Genomic DNA, 20,741 nt, shown 5'->3' with positions numbered 1-20,741 from the left:
ATGGTTGCGCCACCACCTACAGAAAAACTAGCAACGTCTGAATATGTCTTCCTTACAACCATCAAACTTTTATCCGAAGCATTTTTCGATATAATGAATAGTATCGAAAATATTACGGTTCAAACTCTCGGGAAATTGCACTCTGTATATGTACGTACGCAGTGGAATTTATTCAACCAAATTTTAATCCAGTCTTCGCATAGCCAACATATCTTCGAAATCGATTTTCTCAAGAATGAGCATTGGCACGCGGATGTTTCATCGTACGTTTTCGATTAATTTTTTTTTTCAAGACCATCCTTTACCTTCGTCTTGCATAATTAAATAATTGGAAAATTTAAAATAAATGGTTAATAATATGTATATGTAGAAATTTAATAGAAATAAATAGCAGGTGGATTTGTTAGATCATCACAAAATTATAGATTATTATGTTTATATATCGTTCGTATGACACGCTGTAAAAATAAGGAACGGTAATTATAAATTTATCGAAACATATTTATTTAAAAAAAAAGAAAAAGAAAAAATGGGAAAGAAATATAGAGGAAAATTGTTTCGTAGGACGCTTTGTTTTCAAGAGATTCCAAGTTTGAAAATTCACATACCAACTATACTTGAACTTGGCTCATTACGCGTGTATGATAAATTAAAAAAATGTATTTTTCTTGAAAACAAAGCGTCTTGCGAATCAATTTTGTTCCACGTTCTCAGTTTATTTTCACACGTAGAATAACGTCCTGTCGATTGTTTACTCCTGCCCAGTCCAGAATTAGCCATGTTCTAGTACGCTTGGTAAATTTTCAAACGCGATTTTCTCGAGAACGAATCGTCATATGGAAAAATTGTATTCCATATTTTCTTTCTCTTTTTCTCTCATAAAGAATCCTGTATATTCGAATTGAAGTTCTTGAACAAAACCGATTTATACAAATCAAATGTATATCATCGAATATACAATTTGTTAAATAATACTCGTTTTAATCTGCTTATGAAAGATTATGATACACGAAGAACTTGTCGTTAGAAGCAAATTATTTCTTTCACTAAGTTTCGAATCTCAAAAATTTAACCAGATCGATCGATTCGCACATTACGTATTTTGGCATCGAAAGGAAAATTCCACGAACTTGAACCAATTTTTATTACTTCTCCGCCAAAATAATTCCCTGCTTCGTCTGACATTTATTAACGGATCATTCGTTTAAACTCGCGATTTGATCACATTGTGGCTGTTACAAATATTTCGAAGCTGTCGGCGATATTATGTTTCCCTTCGCTTCTCTAGAAGTTTCATTCGTACACGAACGAAGTTCCCAATTACACAACGTACAAGATCTTGTAAAGTTTCGTTAATTCGTTATCAGCCAACGTCGTACTATTCGCGAGAAGAACTTGCAAGACTATTATTTCCGCTTTGCGAATCTATTTATCCGACGTGGCAATGTCTAAACTCGCGAGAAAGCTTTCTTCACCGTATCCATAGACGTGTACAACGAACAATTTTATTTATGAATATTCGCTCTGACAGTTCGTCTAAAAGATGTTCGTCCTTCGAGTTTGTTACAAACGCAAAACGTTTCTTCGCTTCTTTTCCAAATGTTGCGCTCGTGTTTATAAACTTTGAGATAGCATTGCAGTTGCAACAGTCAATGAAAAAAGTTGTTTGCAACTATATCTCGATTAAAATCGTTCGAGATATCGAAGGTTCTTCTTGCTCGTGATCTCGTATACGTTGCATACGATAAATATTGGATTGGCAACTAAGTGATTGCGGATTCTGTCAGTGCCACCTAATGACAAAATTCGTAAACACTTGGTTGCCACCCAATAATAAGCAAGCGTCTAATATTAAAAATAACAACTTATAACCTTGTTTTCTTGCAAATTCCGTTCATTTTTCATTACTAATTTTCAATAAATTATCATTGCCTGTTTGTCGAATTCGTTTTATTATAGTATTTTAACTGTCTATGTTTTTAACGTTCGATAGCTAGAAATCCACGAACAGTATACAAATTACCAATTGCTGTTCTCTTATTTACGCGACGTTTTATTTCCGTTAAAAATAAATTGCGTTTAAAAAACCAGTTTAAAAAACGACTCGGTTAACCGGTTAATATCGAATTCTTCAATGCTATAGTTGTTACATGACTTTTCACTATTTTTTGTCTATTGTCAAATAACCTTTCTCATGGTAGGCGGATCGTACACGATTATAAACGTGGAGAAAACGTGGAGGGTAATCGTTTTACTAACTCGTTGCCTTAATTGGTTTACCTTAACTATGTTGACTGTGTCAACCGATGATACGGGTTACGCTTATTTCGTTGTTCACGCAACATGGTATAACGGTACATATCTCGAATCTGCATAGATGATCAGGGATGAATGTTATGGAAATTTCCTATCTAAACAACCCAGTCTTCAACGAGTATCGATCGATCGCATTTTAATGTCGTTAATTACGCGCAATTATATTAATCAAACGATCGTAAACCTGGTACAAATAAAAACAAAAAAGGATCCAGCAATTAAAATCGTTATGACACGTTACCATCGTTGCGTCCTGTTTCGATCGTTGCGCGTAAATATTACGTACAGTAGGTATTTTATCGTAAGAAGAAACATATTACTTTGTGCCAAAAGTTTCTTTCCTTTTATAAAGAAATTATTTAATTGTTATTACATACGCATCTTCTAACGAATGGGAACAACTTCACCGTAATCATCATATCGAATGGAGAAAAAAAAAAAAATGGAAAATTATATTGGAAACTTTTTGCATCTAAAATCTGACATTTATACGAACGTTGTAGCGCGAAATTTAATTTCTCTTGTATTTCCGGCTTCCGCGTACGCGAGATGTCGCTACCGAGCACGGTAAAACGACTGCGTCTAAAGGACTTTCGACTTACTTAATTATTCCGGTTGAATCTTTAAAGTAATATACATGGACCAAGTTTTCATTGAGGACACCGGTAAGGAAGAAAATCCCCAGGAACTGGTAATTATCGAGCGCTTCCACAATGAGCAGACGACGGTCAGTTTGTCTAACTCCTTCATTCAAGGATAGCGCATACTTGAAGTGTTTCCTACTCCGGGGACTGTTATTGAAATGCTTCGAATTGCACGTATAGTTGCGCAGTTATGCGTTTAAGGACCGTTCCTGTCATCTCGATTTTCTTATTATCGTTGCACACCGCCTTGCATGATTGTAACAGTATTTAGAAAGAAGAAAAAATATGAGTAAGTATTCTTATTATTATTTGCGTTATTAAATCGAAATGGAAAAGACCTTTGGTCCGAACAGTTGATTAAAGTTGAAATTCGATTTGTGCTTTGGAAATTTTAATCGGTTGCAGGATATATACGTAGGTTAGAAATGGATATAATATGCAAAGTTAAATGTATTCTACGTCATTGTCGTTATTGTTATCGTGATCGGAGAATAATATTTCGAAAAACATGGCGAATATATGGCATAGAATTTGTATTATGAAATCGAAATGGAAAATACTTTTAGTTGGAAGGTTTGATTAAAATTCAAGTTGTGCTTGACGAATTTCCATTGGTCGTAGAATATACAGCTGAAACAGATGTAATATCGAAAGTCAAGTAATATTCTACTTTCTCGTTTCGCTTGTTATCGTCATGTACTGCCTCGTAATATTTTTAAAGCCATAGGACACATACAAATGCGATATAAATACGTATTTGCGTTATTAGATGGAAATGGGAAGTACTCTCGGCTCGGATATCGATCAAAATAATATTGAAAGTGAAATGCAACCTACGTGTGTCACGCGTTATTTCAGCGCGAAATTTCGGTGAAGTTGAGCCGAAAAATTTGATTTCAACGCAAATCGAACGCCCGGACACGCTGTTTGGCCGTGTCAAACACATATCGCCGTATCCACTGTTTTGGTTCGGTTATTTCATGCATGATGATACATATACAAAGTTGAGAACTCCTTTACAACGTACGTACACAAGTGTCCGGTGTGCTTCTTGTCTCTCCTTACACATAGAAAGCTATGTTTTTGAAATATGAGAAACGGTTGATTTGTATGCGATGTGCGAAGTGCAGCGTCACATAATACAAAACGAAATTTATTTTCTTACAGCTGAAACCGAGACTCGGTTTATTATCCACGATTTTTATCGAAAAGTATAACCATTCGTATAACGTTACAGAATAAAATACGTCGCGAAATACTATTACAGCGTGCTTGGTTTTATTTTCTAATCTTTTTATCCTAACTCTGTCATTTCGCTCATGCGTGTGCCTTGTAACGTAACGGTAGTAATACAGTTTTTACGTTCACTCGTATACGTAGTTTGCAACGCAGTATACTTTATATCCAGACTGCTGGCCATAAACTCGATTTACAATAATTATCCTCCCTCTTGCCTTGTATTCTCGCTTAATCATCCACACACACACATAAAACCTTACTTTTATTATTCTTTTATTTTATTCTTTTTTTGTTATTTTACATAAAGAATTCTTATGGATATTCAATTACATAATTACGCTCAACGTAAGTGTTAGCCTTATACCTCTAACGTTATAAACAAATTTCCAATCTCGAATCGACATCGAGGAACAAATTCATAATGTGAATCGAGTCTAACACGGAAAAGGTACCCGAAATATGGAACACTCGCATCGTTTAATAGAACAGAAATGTAGTTGTTCGCGAGCATCGAGATCCGAGCATCAAAGTGTTTGGCTACTTGATCCACATTTTGCCATCAGAATAATAAATCTAAAATAAGCGAAAATAGTTTCTGGGAAAATAAACGTTCTGAAAATGAGCGATTGACTGAGTGAAATAGCCGTTTGACAGACATTCATCGATCGGATTAAAAAAAAAAAAAAATGAAAAAAGAAAGACCTGTTCCATATTTGGCCATTTTCCTCTACGTATGTAAAGTGCTCGTAACGTAAAATGCTAAAGTCGAAACTCGGTAGCTGGAAGCTCAAGGGATGAGTAAAAATTTTCGAGTTCTAGAGGTTTCGTCTTATCGAAAACGTCTAGCAAATGAGGTTCGACAAGCGGAAATTCGAAAGAGTACGAGGGTTCAATTGCGTTCACCTTTTCAGGAAACGTTGATATTTTAAGCTTCTTGGAACTCGTTTGATTCGACGTAGATGCAAAAGATCAACCCCTGTCAGTCCCGCATTTTTGCAACTTAATGCGTCTCTCGTTTCAAATATGTCAAATTGACAGAATGGTAAAACGTCGACTACGCGAAAGGATAAACAATTAATTTTCCCCTTTGTCGTTCGCACGCATTCAAATTCGTTCTTTTTTTCCGAGATATCGGATTTCGTTCACGCGTGAAGGTCACAAACTTTCAGACAAATCGTTGCAATCTCTTTTACATCTTCGATGTGTAATCTTTTACCGAAGATCGAATTGATACGAGGGACGGGTGAGGGTTAACCGGTTAGCTGTTCTTGACGAGTATACTCGTCACGAAGAAATGACAATGTTTTACGTTACGACGAGTATACTCGTCATACGTGAAAACTAGTTACAAATTGCTGTTTAAATTGCAGTTTAGTAATTGCGGTAAGCTACGGTAATGAAATTGAGAAATGAAACAGTCATCTCATTACAACTTAACGCTTTCAGGACCCGAAAGGGGGCCTTACGTACTTGACGCGGCATCCTATAAAAATACTAACTACTGTTAAATGAAACAGTAAAAAAAGCAATGGATGCTGTAAACAAAACGTTATAAAAGTGTTTTCACGCCGTATGCTTGAATAATGCGAAATCGTTATCGATGTATTAGATGTAATATCGGTTGGTCGGAAAGTTTGTTCCGATTTTTAAGGAATTTAATAAAGTCAGTTTTGTTTAGTACCTTTCCACCGGGTAAATTTCAAGTATATGTTTTCATTTATGTTTTCAAGCATATCACGCTGGAAAAACGTTACTGGAAGTCTTTAAATATGCTCGTTGATTTTTAATAAAATATTACACGTGTTAAACGTTGCTGGGAAAGTTCGTTCGGGTTTTTAACTCTTTGGTCGACGTAAAAAATCATATTGAAAAGTTTCCCGCCGAAAAGCCTGAGAGGTTTTGGAAGAATGGAATATTCAAGTTGCGTGAAAGATGGGAAAAGGTTGCGGAACAAAAAATCGTACCTGTATAATTCGATAAACGTATATCGAATAGAAATGTAAATCGGAACGAAAGGACCGTCTGAATCTTTTCAATCGTTCGAAAAATACGTGGCAATTCAGACTATATGCTTGCCAGAGCATCCCCAGAATATTAATTCTGTGTTATAACAGCCACGGACACTCCGCGTTTCACGAGTATACTCGTCGTCGCTTACTTCTCGCGACGCATTTTAACACGCTTCTCAAAGAGGTCGCAACAACTAACAGCTTCATATCGTATAAATTAATTAAATCTTTTAAGAACATTTTCGCCATTGTCTGTTCGATGGCTAAAACATTTTATTTCAAACGAAGCCTTTGCTTCGTGCAACCGGCACAACCGAATTATTTTAAATTAAATTAGTTGTTTGGAAAGAAGATACGCGTTTTCCTGTGTCCGTCAATTTGACAGGTGTTCGTAGAAACACAGTGGAAATGACTGGCGCTATGACGAAAAACCTTTAGCTTACATCGATATGCATCTGGCTTCGACCTTCGAAGAAGTTGGGATACGACTTGCGTCGTCTTACATTTTTCGTCTCGCGTTATTTGCGTAGAGATACAAAGAGAGACAGAGACCTGTCTCAGCGTGTTTCCGATCGTTCGAGATCTAAATTCAGACCTAAAACTGTAGGTTCATTCGCTCGCACTTCTCGCGATTCTTTGCCCAGAGTTTCATAAGCCAGTTGCTAACGAGCTCGCGGTCTTGCGACTGAGACTTTGCGATTGAGACTTTGCGACCGAGACTTTGCGACCGAGACTGCGACTGCGACCAAATGCTCTGGAACCATGCGACGTTCAAAACGATAACGAGCGACAACGACGAAAACTGAAAATGCGATGTAGAAATAGAAAGAGAACGCTGCATGGAACGTTCGTCTAATAACACACGCACATTCGTACGGTAAATACGCGAGGTTATTTGATGTAGGATGTGTAGGATCCCAAAGAAATACTCAGCGGTGTTTAACAGTATATTTATTAACAATTCTCGCTTTCGACTCTACGTATAACTCTCGTTCCAACTAACGATTCTCACTTCTCGTTTACAACTCAACTGTTTCCTTGATCCGATTCGTTTCTTTTTGTCGTCCCTCGATATCCCCACTACGCACGCGTTCGGTAGGCGATCAATCAATCAACGATCGTAACTCTACTCTTACCAAATCTGACAAAGTCAAATAACGAGTTTGAATGTTTCGTTTAAAGTTTTATTTAAAATTGTACATTCTTCGCCATTTTTTTTTTTTTCGTCCAACTGTATGTAAATTCTCGTATTGACAAAAATTGAGAAATCGATTAATCAAATAATATAAGAATGTGCATAAAGTTAGAGGAACGAAAGAAATAAGGGCTAATGCACAATTTTAAATGAAATTTTCTATGCCGTTTCAGCGGGCTTGGTAAGATTAGCGTTGAACAAGGACGAAAGGCGCCTTTATCCGTCTAACACGGTGTTCTCTTTTCATTCTCATATCGCATCCACTTACACGGTAACGTACGACTCTCGTACTCTGTATCTCTATATCTTTATGGTTATTCCAGACAATGCCAACAATAGAAAGAAAGATTGGTTCCTGACGGCTCGTAACGTATAGCTGGAAAAGTTAGAGTTGCAGAGAGCAACTTGTTAGAGTAGCGGCGATATGGAAGTTGTACTCGCGCACAGGTAAACTTGGCCATGTAGAAGTCTGAGTTAGATCGTGTTCTAAACTCGAGTTACAGAGCTAAAATAACGTATCCGAACGCGTAGACGATTCGAGTTAAAGCAAGCTTTATTTCCACTTATAGGAGGCAGCGAATCGAGAGGAATCAAACAAAATTGTCGTAGCCTCGTGTAGGTTTTTGAAGTCATAGGGGCTCGATCGTAAAACAAAATTCGTTGAACGAGCGGGTATCCTATTTACCGGATAAAGTTAAATATTATCGTTCGCGTTACGAAAAAGGAAAAAAAGAAAGAAAATATCTATTATCCATTTATTTCTATCTCGACCATTTACACACACCATTTTCGCAACGGTAAAATTCCTTTCCAAATCGTTTTTTAACGTAAACTACGAACAATGTTTTCCGTGTTACTCTGGCGCGCTTTTAATTCGCCGCGCTTCGTGCGGCTTTTGTCGCAGCCGCTAGCATTGAAATGCGTGTTCTCGCGGAAAGGTCGTAGTTGAAGCCGCGTAATGGTAAGCGAAAAAAGGCGCGATATCGGATCATGTGGTAGGCGATCCGACGTAAACGCGTGGGAGAGACACCCTGCAACGATTGCCGCGCTTCGTTAACTAGCGTAGAGAAGAAGTTGAAAGCTGGAGAAAGTTTCAGTGACACCGGTGAACATCCGGCGGAATGGAATACAGGCCACGCTTATTCCGAGCATCGATTGGAATTGCTCGCACGAGAAACGGCCACGGAGATGCACGGCCACGGATAAACGTTTCGAGGAACTTTTCCGTTGTTCCCAGCGTCGTTTCGTCCGATTCGCAAGATCTTTCGTACTTATTTCCGTCGATGTAGTTTCGGTCCAAGAAGGGAAACGAAATTGCTTTTTGACTCTCGATGGCTCGCTAAATCGCGACCTAGCAAACAACGAATCAGCTTACGTGGAAATGCTGCATTTATGCATAAGGAGCGCGCAAGCCAATTTCTTCGAAGATAACTACGTTCAATTAGCATAGAATTAATATCGTAAGGTCGGAGTTTTTTTCTTTTTATATAAAAGGAACTGGTATTTTTAACGAGACTTCTTACTCCAGTAGAAAGAACGAGATTGGTTGTTGGTTGAAGTAGCAATAACGATGTGACGAACATCATCGATTATTCCATTCGTTCGTTTCACTATTAATTTGCTAATGTTTTAACGACCAGGTATACCGGTTTCATGTTCTATGCGAAACAATCAAATTGTGACGTGTATGCGAGGTATAAGCGGATCATAGAGTTTTGTACGTTTGTGTGGGAAACGTTCAAAGATTCGGAAGATAAAAGAAGCGAATAATAGAATCTAAGGACGCACAGAATGCACAGAATATGCAACGATATATAGGACATCCAAAGTATAGTACTCGTTAGGATATTTCAGAAGTACAACAAATATCTGTTCGGGTTCTAACACTTTAGTGTGACCGTAAAAATATTTGGATATTCGCAATGTAAATGTAAGAATCTCAAATAATATTTCTAAGTGATGTGGAATAATCGACGAGGAAGTAACAGTCGAAGACTGTTTAATGTATCCTTCTTGCATGTCGGTATTGTTTCATAAAAATAAATTTAGAAGGAGCTATTTGGAAATTGAGGTAGAAGATACCCTAAACTACGATAGAAAATACACACATACGTACACACTATTTATACATACGTACTGAGAGTGTCCTAAGAATGAAATGTAAAACAGCGTTGAATTTTAAAACGATTTTAAAGATTAGGGGAAAATTAAGCCAGCTTACTGCTATTATTATTAAGAACCAGATGTTACTAATCAGATGAATAATCATCGACGCTGTAGGTATAAAATATTCTAACTGAACGAACAACGTAACGATACGAGCAAATTCTTTTTTTCGAGTAAAGCTATCACACACACGCGCGCGCGTGTGCGTTCACCTGAGGTATATAGTAATTTATTATATTAATTAATAAGCCTATATACTCTACAATGGTATAATTAGTTAATTGTTGAGCGTAGTATCGCGGGAAATGCGTGGACGAAACGTGCAAGTGCATGTTTGTGCTCGAACGAGAAACTAAGTTTATCGAATAATTGAAATTTATTCCATAGAATTAAATAAAACGTGGCTTTAAACGTGCTTTTATAAAGTTCGTCCTTCTTTCAGCTTCTCGTCTATTCGATTTAAATCCGACCTTTTTCGCGTAAACTAGAATTGGAAATATTTAACGTCTCAAATGAATAAATAAACACTAATCGAGATTGCGGATTGCACAATTGTAGGAATAATTCTCTTTAGTATTGAAAATTCAAGCAACGTAAAGAGCTTAATACGTAAAGATCCAAAGAATGATGGAAGAGTAAAATAGACTTACCTGTCTCTATTATTTATTCTCGAAGCTAATGAACTAAATAGAAAGCGAACGAAGGTGAATTTTCTTTTTTAAAATATCCCGCATGGGCAAATTACTCTATACTTTGTAGTACGTATACAGGAAATTCAATTTTCATTTAAATGCACTGCACGTAACATCTGGTCTATTGAAAGGAGAAACCTACCTCAAGAGTTCAATTCTACCATGTGATATTTAGACTCGTTCTTCTTTCACACATTTTTTCTATATTTCCATTTTAACCTCGTTTCTCCTTTCTTCGCCACCGATAATTTCGCGTTTCTATCTCCTCCAATGTTCCCATTTGTCCACGATCTGTGCAGTGTACGGGTGTCTCGCAGAATTTGAATTTCAATGCACCGACAATGAGTTACCTACCTGCGGCTTGGAAATTATTTTTCATCGTCCTATTCGAGAGAGTTTACGCAATAGGTAAATTTCGTTTGTTTCGATAGGTCGGTTAATTTAGAAGCGATGCATAATAAAATACAGGTAAAAATCTTTCCGGCGAGAGAGACTCCGTGGAACAGCGATTAACCTTTCGCGATTGCATGTAGATTCAATGACGAACTCGAAGATTCTTTATATCGAATAACCTTTCAAGCTACCATCTACGTTTATTTGTTGAGATTCAGAGTTCAAGTGATCGACCATTTCTGATTTCAAAGAGATGGTTTGGCTTTCTTATTTAAAAGTTTTACATTCGATCTTATGTTCGAAGGGAACGTGAATCTTTATATTACTGCAGGGAAAGCTTGAGAGTTGGGGAAAAGGTAATTTCGTATTCTACATTCACCTTTGTTGGATTTATTTTTATGTAAATCATTTCGCGACACAGATAATCGCAATAGAAAAGGGCTGAAACTTCGATAAAAACGTCCCGACAACCCGATAAAAATTGTTTATGCAAAGATATTTAATGTATTCGGCGCCTTTCCTCTATCTAACGTTCGTTATCTAATTTTTCTATTCGTGCATTTATTCTTCAGCATTCGACGAAAAGATTCGCGAATACATTCTTCTGAATACGAATATACATATACATGGTTTCATGAAATTCTCGAAAACCGTTTAATTTTCCAATCGCCAGAAAGATTCAGCCGTTGATATGGAAATTGGTTTTGTTTGAAACGTATATACACACGGAACTTCGGACGAAATCATTTCACGCGACGTTTCGCTTTCAAAATTTTTCAATTCGTCGTACTCGGAGTTTTGAATCGATCTACTACCAACCATCTTACGACGAATCGCTCGCTAGGAGACGTCTTCGTAGACGTTCGTAGAATTCGTAGAATTCGTCCAAGTCAAAAATGTCTGTCGATCGTCTCCGCTGCGGCGCAAAGGAGATTTCAAGAAAATTCTCTCCGCCGACTATCCAGCGGCGTTTCGTCTTAACGAAGAGTTCGAAAGACTATCGATCAAAGGATACGCCGCACGAAATCCTTTTTGCGATCCGTCTCACGGTTTGCTAACCGTCGCCAGTGGCAAACTCCAATCTGTCCTACAATCGACTCTAATTTCAAGGCAATCGGTCGGTATCGATCGCACAGCTGGCGGACGTAAATCTCCACGCTAATTTCATTTTGGCATTCCAAATCGTATCTCGAAACGGAAATCACGTCCGAATACCCGGGAGATATAGTTCGCGGACCATCTCCGCGGGAAACATCGACTTTCTTTGTTAATTCGTAATTCAGTCTGATTCGTGTCGTTCGCGTGCTGTAATTCCCTGTACGTGCGTATAGTGCACATGTGTGTGTGTGTGTGTGTGTGCGAGATACGTGACGGGGAAAAAAGAATGTGCGGGCGAATGGGAAAAACAGGGGCAGAGAAGAAATGTAGACGTACAGTGGATACAAAAAGTATTCGTACGTCGGTTTATTTACTGCAACATCTACGTTGGCGGATAAGGTAAGGCAGCTTCAAATTGATACATTTGAATTTTTTACTAAATTTTCTTCTGTCTAGAAATTGTTAAAAATCGTCGACGATAGTCGTCTATTCCGTGGCACGTACGTGCCGGTGGCTGTGAAAGTGGAGCAAGTCGTATACGATGGAGGACGAAGGGAAGTTCAAAGTAAAAAAAAAAAAAAAAGGGTAGAAGAAAGACGACAGTTTTAGGAAAAAAGAAAAGTTATAATTGATAAGAAGAATTGGATTGCGAACAAGCTTGATACGGATGACTGTCTTCAACGGTTGGTGATAAACGTTGCAATTAGTACGGTAAGGTGCAGTTATCGTGCACAGTTTTATGAATTTTAAACTTCCCTTCGTTCGCCGCTGTATCTTGTTTTTAAACGCGTTTAGACGTTTGGCGTTCGAGCGCGTTAAAAAGTATTTTTCCGACACGCAATAAAACGTTTCGTAAAATATACGATCTTCTAACGTGAGATTTACGCGTCGTCGTACAATTTTACGAGCAGTTTGTTCGAAAACGTGCCTTTTAAATACTTAAATCGCTTGCACTATTTTTAGAATTAATCGTATATTATAGCTGGTGACTTACGATAACAAAAGATAATGGATTTTGTTAAAAAGACAAGTGAACAACGAACAGATTTATTTATTTATATCATATATATGTATTGTAATTTTGCACCATTAGTTGTCGCATTCTCATCTGCTTCGATAACGAAATTTTCTGTTCCGCACGCTTTAAGGGCTTCAAGATATTTCGTGGTTCGATGGAACGTAGAGTAGAGCAGATCCATCGTGTCTTTACATTTTATCTTCTCTCACTGACCTTTCACCTGCATATGATGGACGCAACTGTGGATTATAACGTTTTAAAATTTTAGTATCCGCCTTTTCAACGAAAGGTCTAAAATGCGAAACTCCTCTTCGAGATCCATCGATGTTTCCATAAAACATTTTGTACGGTGTATTACCATACACCACACCTAATTCAAGAATATGTAATTATTGCTTTTCCCACAAGTCTCGCAACTCGCTCGGTTACGTCATGTGAGTTACACCATCGCCCGAATGTTAGCCCGTCATTAATAAAATTACAAGATAAAACAGTCGTTTCGTTGCAATTTGATTCTATGTTATAACAGCCACGCGTACTCCGTGTTTGACGAGTATACTCGTCACCGCCTACTTTTCGCGACACATTCTAGGCACACGCTTTCAAAGAGATCCGGAAGAATTGATTAATCGTATCATAAATTCAGTTATCAGTCGCTTTTTATCGGGCAATTATCACAATTTATTAATCACTGACAATTAGTCGGCTAAATGGTAACATATGGACCGTTAGCATGGAAACGTAGAAGCATTTCAGCGTTCGCCGCGTACACTGGATTTATCGAGAAAAATACAAGTAGAGTAGAAATGCGTTTATTGAAACAAAACTTTAATTAACGCCCAATTAACGGAACGTTTGCTGGTTGAATTCACGTATCCGAACGTGAGCTCCTATTATTCGTGCGAGGAGTGATACGTAGCGAGGAAAATTGGTAACCTTCCATTATACAAACTCCAATTGTATAAACTGTTCGTTCTCTGACAAGTTTAGATAAATGGTCTTCCGCTATATTTGTCGAACGCGGTTTAACATCCACAGCGGTCTCGCTGAATCTCGTAAAAACTATGAAACCAAAGAAACGCATTTCGATCGTTCGCCTGTGCAAGAGGACGAATGTTTTTTCGTTGCTTATGCTACCAAATGGTTTCGTAGAAAGTATCACGTGTCTCGTAGTGTAGAAGCTTTTAATACAATCAAAATACAGTCAGTTGGAAAAATCTGCGTACGTCTCTTGAGTAGAAAAAATATTTTCTACGTAAAGACGTAGGCAGAGAGGCGTGTGTACTTGTTCAAGCTGTAAGCAGTTTAATGAATGTATTTTTAATATCTTTCTCGATAAATCCTCGTACATAGAAGTGCGCCGAAATGCTTTCACGTTTCTCTGCTAACGGTTGATGTTACATTTAGCCGACTAAGTGATTATGACGCGACAGAACGTCTAGCGTGTTGCAGCGCGAGAAGTAGATGCGACAGGAACACGTTACGCGTATACGGCGATAACTTTTAGTTTAATATTCACGTTTTCCTGATTTCTCGCTCGTACGCAGAAATAAGCGTCAGAAGCAGCTCTGTCACGAAGCTGATCCTCGCTTTAAATTCTTACGTACTTCGACCATATGATTGTTTAATGGATCAACCACTGTTATCGTGATTGATGTTCAAAGTGATTAACTTGTCATTTATCGTATATTTCTAGCACCAGCGTATTTCATCTGTCGAAGTAACTTTAAGAAAAACTCTATATCTTTATTTATGTGTATCCGTGACCCGGGGACTGCTATTACGTAGAAATATTCTAAATAAGGAGCGGTGCATATTATCGTACCCTTGGATATACATTATGTTTTGGGTTGCAAGGTCTAGAAACAAAGAAACTAACAAAAAGATTTCTATTTACGTTCCCTGTAGCCTCTAGCCAAAGCTACAAGCTTAACTTTTTTGGTAGTGTTCTTTTGCTATAAATTTATGAACGTGCTCCCTATCATTCCATTGTCTAGCAACATTAAGAGAGTAAGGATCTGAATCAGCATAAACTTATACTTATACCTTTAATTATTTCAATATACTTTTCTATTACAAATTCATCCATTCGTTCTTCGATCAGTCAACCTCAACCTCAACATCAACCAAAATCACAAATTAAACGACGAACGAGAAACGCCAGTTCTACGAGACATAGAAAAATAGAAACATTCCGATTTTTCTGATGAAACGTTATCGTTTCGGGTCAGGAGTTTCCGCTCGATGCGTAACATTTTTTAGAATTGAAAGTGAAATTGTCGAGCATCGTTGAAATAAAATTCTACGTCGCAGTACGTACGAGCAATTTCAGATAAACACAGTTTATATTTTAATCGACGATAGATGTAACGGAGGCTCGATTTCGGGAACGTTCGTCGAAATTAATATTTGTAATCGTGGATTTCGATAATTCGAGAATTCGCTTTCAGCCGATAGAAAAGAAGCTATTATTATATAAAAATACTGTTTCATCAAACGAGAGGCTGTTCTTAAATTTCAATCATATCATCGAGTACTTGGATTTCTTTAGATGACTCTGATATTAACCCTTTGCACTCCGAATTTTATTTTAATTTCTTTAATTTAATTTAAGCAGCTCCCAACGCTTTTAAGCGTTTTATTTGAAATTTACTTTAATTAAAAAACAAGACAATTTCACCCATTTGCATCGTGGCTCTACTTAAGAGGACTGGCCCCTATCATCCAAATTCTTCATGGAGTTTATCGAAAATTTACTGTTCAAAACGATTGGTAGACAATGTTACTTCGCAAACATCGCATCTTACATTCTTTACAACAGAGGAAGAAAGTAGAAATTATTTAGATTAAAATGGAAATAAAAAAAGCAGTCGCAGTGCGCAGATTAATCCACGCTTGGATGAAAATGGGTTAAATAAATAAATAAAGAAAGAAACAAATTCATTTAAATACCAGTTTTATTCACATTATTGTTGTATTTTGTAATTTTTAAGTGTATGATATATCTTGAAATAATTTCCAGAATGCAATCTCTGAGATAAAAACTGATATCGAGTCACACTGGACATAGTAATGCAAAGGGTTAAATATGCTATGTATCGTTCGTGTACATACGTAATTTTCTAATGTAATTTGATTAAATCCGCATGTTGCACTGGATTGTCCGTGCGTTAAACCACCAAGATCAATTTACTGCCGGTGTCGACATTAGTATTGACATTGCTAGTATTACGCTTGACGCTATCAAGATCATGAAAATCTATTCGCCTATTTTTTAACATGTGCCCAGCAATTTCATTCCTTGTCGATATGTTTCAATTTAACTCTATTTCAACTTGATCGTGGTGTTTGAAATTGGAGAAAAACGTAAAATAATAAACAGCAAATAATTCTAGCAGTTTCTTACGATAGTTTTCTAAAACGACACCACGCAATTAATAAAAATATATAAAATAACGCGTAGGCCAAGTGCTGTATCCTTTTACTGCGTTGCTGTTTTTAATCGATTTAGACGTAAATTCGAAATATCAAATACCTTGACAGGATATTCCACCGGTAATCAAGCTCCTATAAACTCGATGGTATAAACTCTTGGCAAATTATATCATAAGAATTAAGAATTTGCTATAAATCGTTCATCGTGCCGTAAAACGTATCAGAGCTGATAAAGTTTTTTCATCGACGAACGAAAGAAACACGCGAATATTTATTCACTTGACCGTGTAACACTCGCGATTTACAAGTCGTGCCAAATCCGCCGACACGGTTTCGCCTCTTTCTCGCTATAAATTGCACGTGTCAAGCGCAATCGAGATTCGTGTGACATTCGATTGCATTGCTCTTGCTCGGCGATGTTAATCGTAATTAGAAATACGTCCGCACGAATAAATTTGCAAATAAAGTCAAGAGCACCTTGAAGCTTGCAATTTCCGTTCCGTCGGGCGATATTGCGCGAACAAAGCGAAGAGGACAACGGAGTCTCCCGAACAAGCGAATCTGGTAAACAAGATCTAAAATGTTAAAAACACGTCGCTGATGGCCACGAGTGGTTGACTGGATGTCGAAACTTTAAATTACGCCTCTAATTCGCGAGATACGCGGGTTACTCGTGAGATAGACGAGATATAGTGGAGAAAATCGTCGCCTAACTCTCTACAAGTCGCAAAGAAGAAGCCGCTGATCGGACGTTATTACGACGTCGCGCATTTGAAACGAGATGTCTTTATTTTCAAGCGAACTTTATTCATTACCGAACCGAGGTTTTACCAATCTACGCAATTAAATTTCTGCATTCGCAGGCGAAAATTTTATCCGCCACTCGACCCTTGACCCAGACTAGTCGACCGAACTCGCGTTTCCGCAGGGAGAGACTTACTCAAATTTCTCGCTAGTCGACCGCTCAATCGACCCGTTTGTACCGTAACTACCCTTAGGTAACACGAAAACAGAGGTCCTTGCGCCTCGCAGTACCACAGCCCAGCCGTGTGCCTGACGATATACGCGCTAATGAACCATGACCATGCGCGTTATTGAACCCGCTAACAGGATAGTTGCGTTGACGCGTCATTTTTTCGATCAATTTACATCATCCAATTCTGTGGGATTCACGTTGCAACTATGAAAAGAAGTTGCGACTGTTTACTCGATATTTTTCTTCTTGCTTTTTATTTATTACTCTTCCACCTAGACCATGGTCATTGGTAACCGGAGCGCTTGAACTTCTTACAATTGTAAAAATTGTATGAAAATTGACAGTTAAGGTATTTTGAATATAACCGATACATAGAAGATCTTGCATCTAACGGTACACATCCATATGTTTAACAGGTGATCTACGAATATTATTATAAACACAGCTTAGAAGGTAATCGTAAATGCTGCCTTATAATCATATAATGAAAGTTAGAACTGTGAACATACCTTACTATTATATATAGAAAGAGCAAATATCGTTTACTAATATCTTCTACACGTTTCAACAATATATTCTGCACGTTTTGCTTGCGACGAAATAACCAATGCGAATGGTTTGTTGAAATTAACGAAGCCTTGTTATAATATGTCGCTATCAACTGTTATCAAGGTGGCCATGGTGGCCACCCGTGACCACCAATAAGATAAACGGTCCATTGGGGAAGAATGTTGTCTTACATCATCGTTTTATTATTATTTTGCCGTTATATGCTTCGAATAATAAAAATACTCCCGCGGCGTGCTGAGCGAAACGTGTGATCTCGTCGTGGCAGTCAAAGTGTTAAGGAAATTGAGCTACTTCGCAGTGATACGTCGAACTATTTTCTTTTAATTACATAACTTCCCTTTGTGTCTCGAAGTTTCGTAATAGACTTCCGTGGTCTGTCGTGCCGATACATCTTTCGCATATTCTCACACTGAGTTTCACATCTTATACGTCTATACGCTGTCAAAGTTCGGGCGCAGCGAGAGTACAAGTAGTTAGAAGGTGAAGTTCAAGTTTCGAGCTGCGAGCATAGATGTTAAGTAGGAGAGACGCGAAGGTCGTTGATTGAAAGAGTAGAACATAGACGTAAACCAAGGAGAAACGTAACTGAAATTCTGTGCTACCCAGGAGAGCGAGGATGATGAGAAGCGAATATAAAACAATAGGTTGCTGGCAAACTCGAGAGAACAATACTCGCCTCGTTCGCGTTAATGTCGCCATTGGTACGCGGTTATTCCGCTTTTTGATTCTCGAGTAGAATTAACGCGAAGTAGCAGCCGAAAGCCTTTGCGGTTGACGTGACTTTGAATAACAGCGAACAACAAAAATTCGATGCGCTCGAGCGCGTGGCAATGGGAGCGGAGGACGCGAGTACGTCGACAGCGATGCAACTTAACGATTCGAATGTGGTGAAGTGCATGGAAACCTTTAATCCGAATAATAGCAAAGAAATAACTGCTGTCCCTTGCACGATTCTCGAGTGGCGTCATCGATCGTCAGGTCTATCGATAGCGTCCGTCGCGAAACGACAGTTTGCGTATTGTTCGTTGATAAAACTGCCGAGTATCGATTATCGTTCAACCCGGCGCGGCAACCTTTGACCCGCGGCCGGCATTATTGTCCAATTATTGGAAGAATTCGAGAATCGACGCAGCTTCCTATTGGCTTTGTTCGAATTCACATCCAATTCGCGGAGTTAATTGGATTCATTCCTTCAAACGTATCTTCATTTACCTTCGATGCGCGAACGAGTTTCGCAACGTGATGGAACGTACCTTGTGCTACTTCGTTTGCCCCAACAGACACAAAACAGAACGAATCTATCGATCAACGAGGATGAGGTGCCTTTATTTCTTTCTTTCTTCTTTTTGGGTTTGGGAGTGCGTTTTGGCACTCGGTTCGGTGATCGGTGTAGGGCAATCCATTACGATCTTAACGCTTCTCTGGCTCGTGTTGCGGTTGTTTGCGATTCAAAGAGAATCGAGATATCAAGCGTCGTATAGTTTGGCGACGTAGCCTCCGCAGCTCGCAACGTACGAAGCTAATCGAAGAGTTCTCGTAGAAATCACCTCGAGTGCCAAGAAACAAGTTTTTTCGCCAGGAGGAGAAAACTTGATGTAGTCCAGCCTTAACATATTCCAGATTCGCGAAGGAGGAAAGCGTATGGGTAGAGAGGCGTGTGTGTGTCGGCTGTTACTTGCGAAGGAAATTCCATTTGTTGAGATCGATGGCACAGACGAAAGCTAAGAAACGATTGACCAACGTTTATTGACATTTATATTTCTTTTCCACAGAAACGACGTTGCGACACGATCTTTCAACGTTAGTGATAGTTCATTCGGTACGGAAAATCGCAGTTAAATTTCATAATATTTTCATCGGTACGTAGAACGTTCTCCGGTAAAACATCAAAATTGTTCAATTTTGCCATTTACAGCGTTTTTTTCGCGCAAGTACCCTTCAAGTAAATTTATTAATTTACCGCAGAGATTATTCGCGTGTTCTCGTTCTTTGAAAGAATTGCAAATTAAGCGTCTAACGCAATTTTACGTCGTACATATTTATGCGCAACTGTGATACGAATTCAGAGGTTCGATAAGAAAAAAGAAAATGAAAAAATAATGTGTATTCTGTGCAACCACGGAGAAAGGAATATCCGTTGAACAAGCAGTTTGTGAAATATCGACTGAATTTTTTACCGAATAACCTGCTGAAAATAACGCCGATTGTTTTAGAATTAATAAAATTCGTATTCCATGCAAAGATATTAAACTGATAGAAATGCAGATTTTATCTTGACGTTTTCCATTATTTTCAAAGCAACTTTCTCAACAATTGTAGCCTGACCTTTTACGGTACACAGTTTAACCTTTTTACGGTAACGCACTATCGTATACCGTATTTCGCGTCGTATAAGAAGCAACAGAGAATAGATTTGCTGTTCGAAAACAATGAAAGAGATTTAATAAAAACAGTTTTATTATCGTGCAGGTACGAGAGACTTTTATTGTGAGAGCTATTTCACGAAGATATTTACCATGGTGTACAAAACGGTAGAAAATTCAGGAGACAATTTTCACGAAAAGAAATATATCACGTAGAAACGTATCATCGAGAAATATATATTAATTATCGTTTGTTCTAATAAATAATTAATAATTCAGTTACGATACGACTTATGATCGATTACAACTCATTCGAATATCTCGTAATGATTTAAACGAAGACGTTTAAAAGAAATGCATTGCTCCTTCTATCAGCTCGACCATCGTTAAGATTCTCTGAAAAAGATCATTCCGCGAATATAAAAAATTACCTTCGTTAAGTCCACACCGTTCGTCAAGTCCGTTAAGAAGTTCATTTTCCGAGGAAATGTTTAAGACGAGGGACCGAAGCAAAACGTTCAATGAAAGGGAAATTAAAGCGAACGCGTCGAACGAAAACAAATCGAATCGAACTCGCTGTTAACCAATTTCTCGAATTATCGAAAAACATCGTTTCATTTGATTTTC

General features: G+C 38.0%; 1 protein-coding gene across 2 annotated transcripts in view; it reads left to right on the top strand.

Annotated features, from left to right (window-relative positions):
- LOC139985255 (uncharacterized) overlaps window positions 1-20,741 on the top strand; it is a 66,436-nt gene that overhangs the window by 7,402 nt on the left and 38,293 nt on the right. The window lies entirely within an intron of this gene.

This window comes from Bombus fervidus, chromosome 3 (genome assembly GCF_041682495.2).
Source record: "Bombus fervidus isolate BK054 chromosome 3, iyBomFerv1, whole genome shotgun sequence".
Classification (NCBI taxonomy): domain Eukaryota; kingdom Metazoa; phylum Arthropoda; class Insecta; order Hymenoptera; family Apidae; genus Bombus; species Bombus fervidus.
This window is presented reverse-complemented; position numbering and strand designations above follow the sequence as displayed.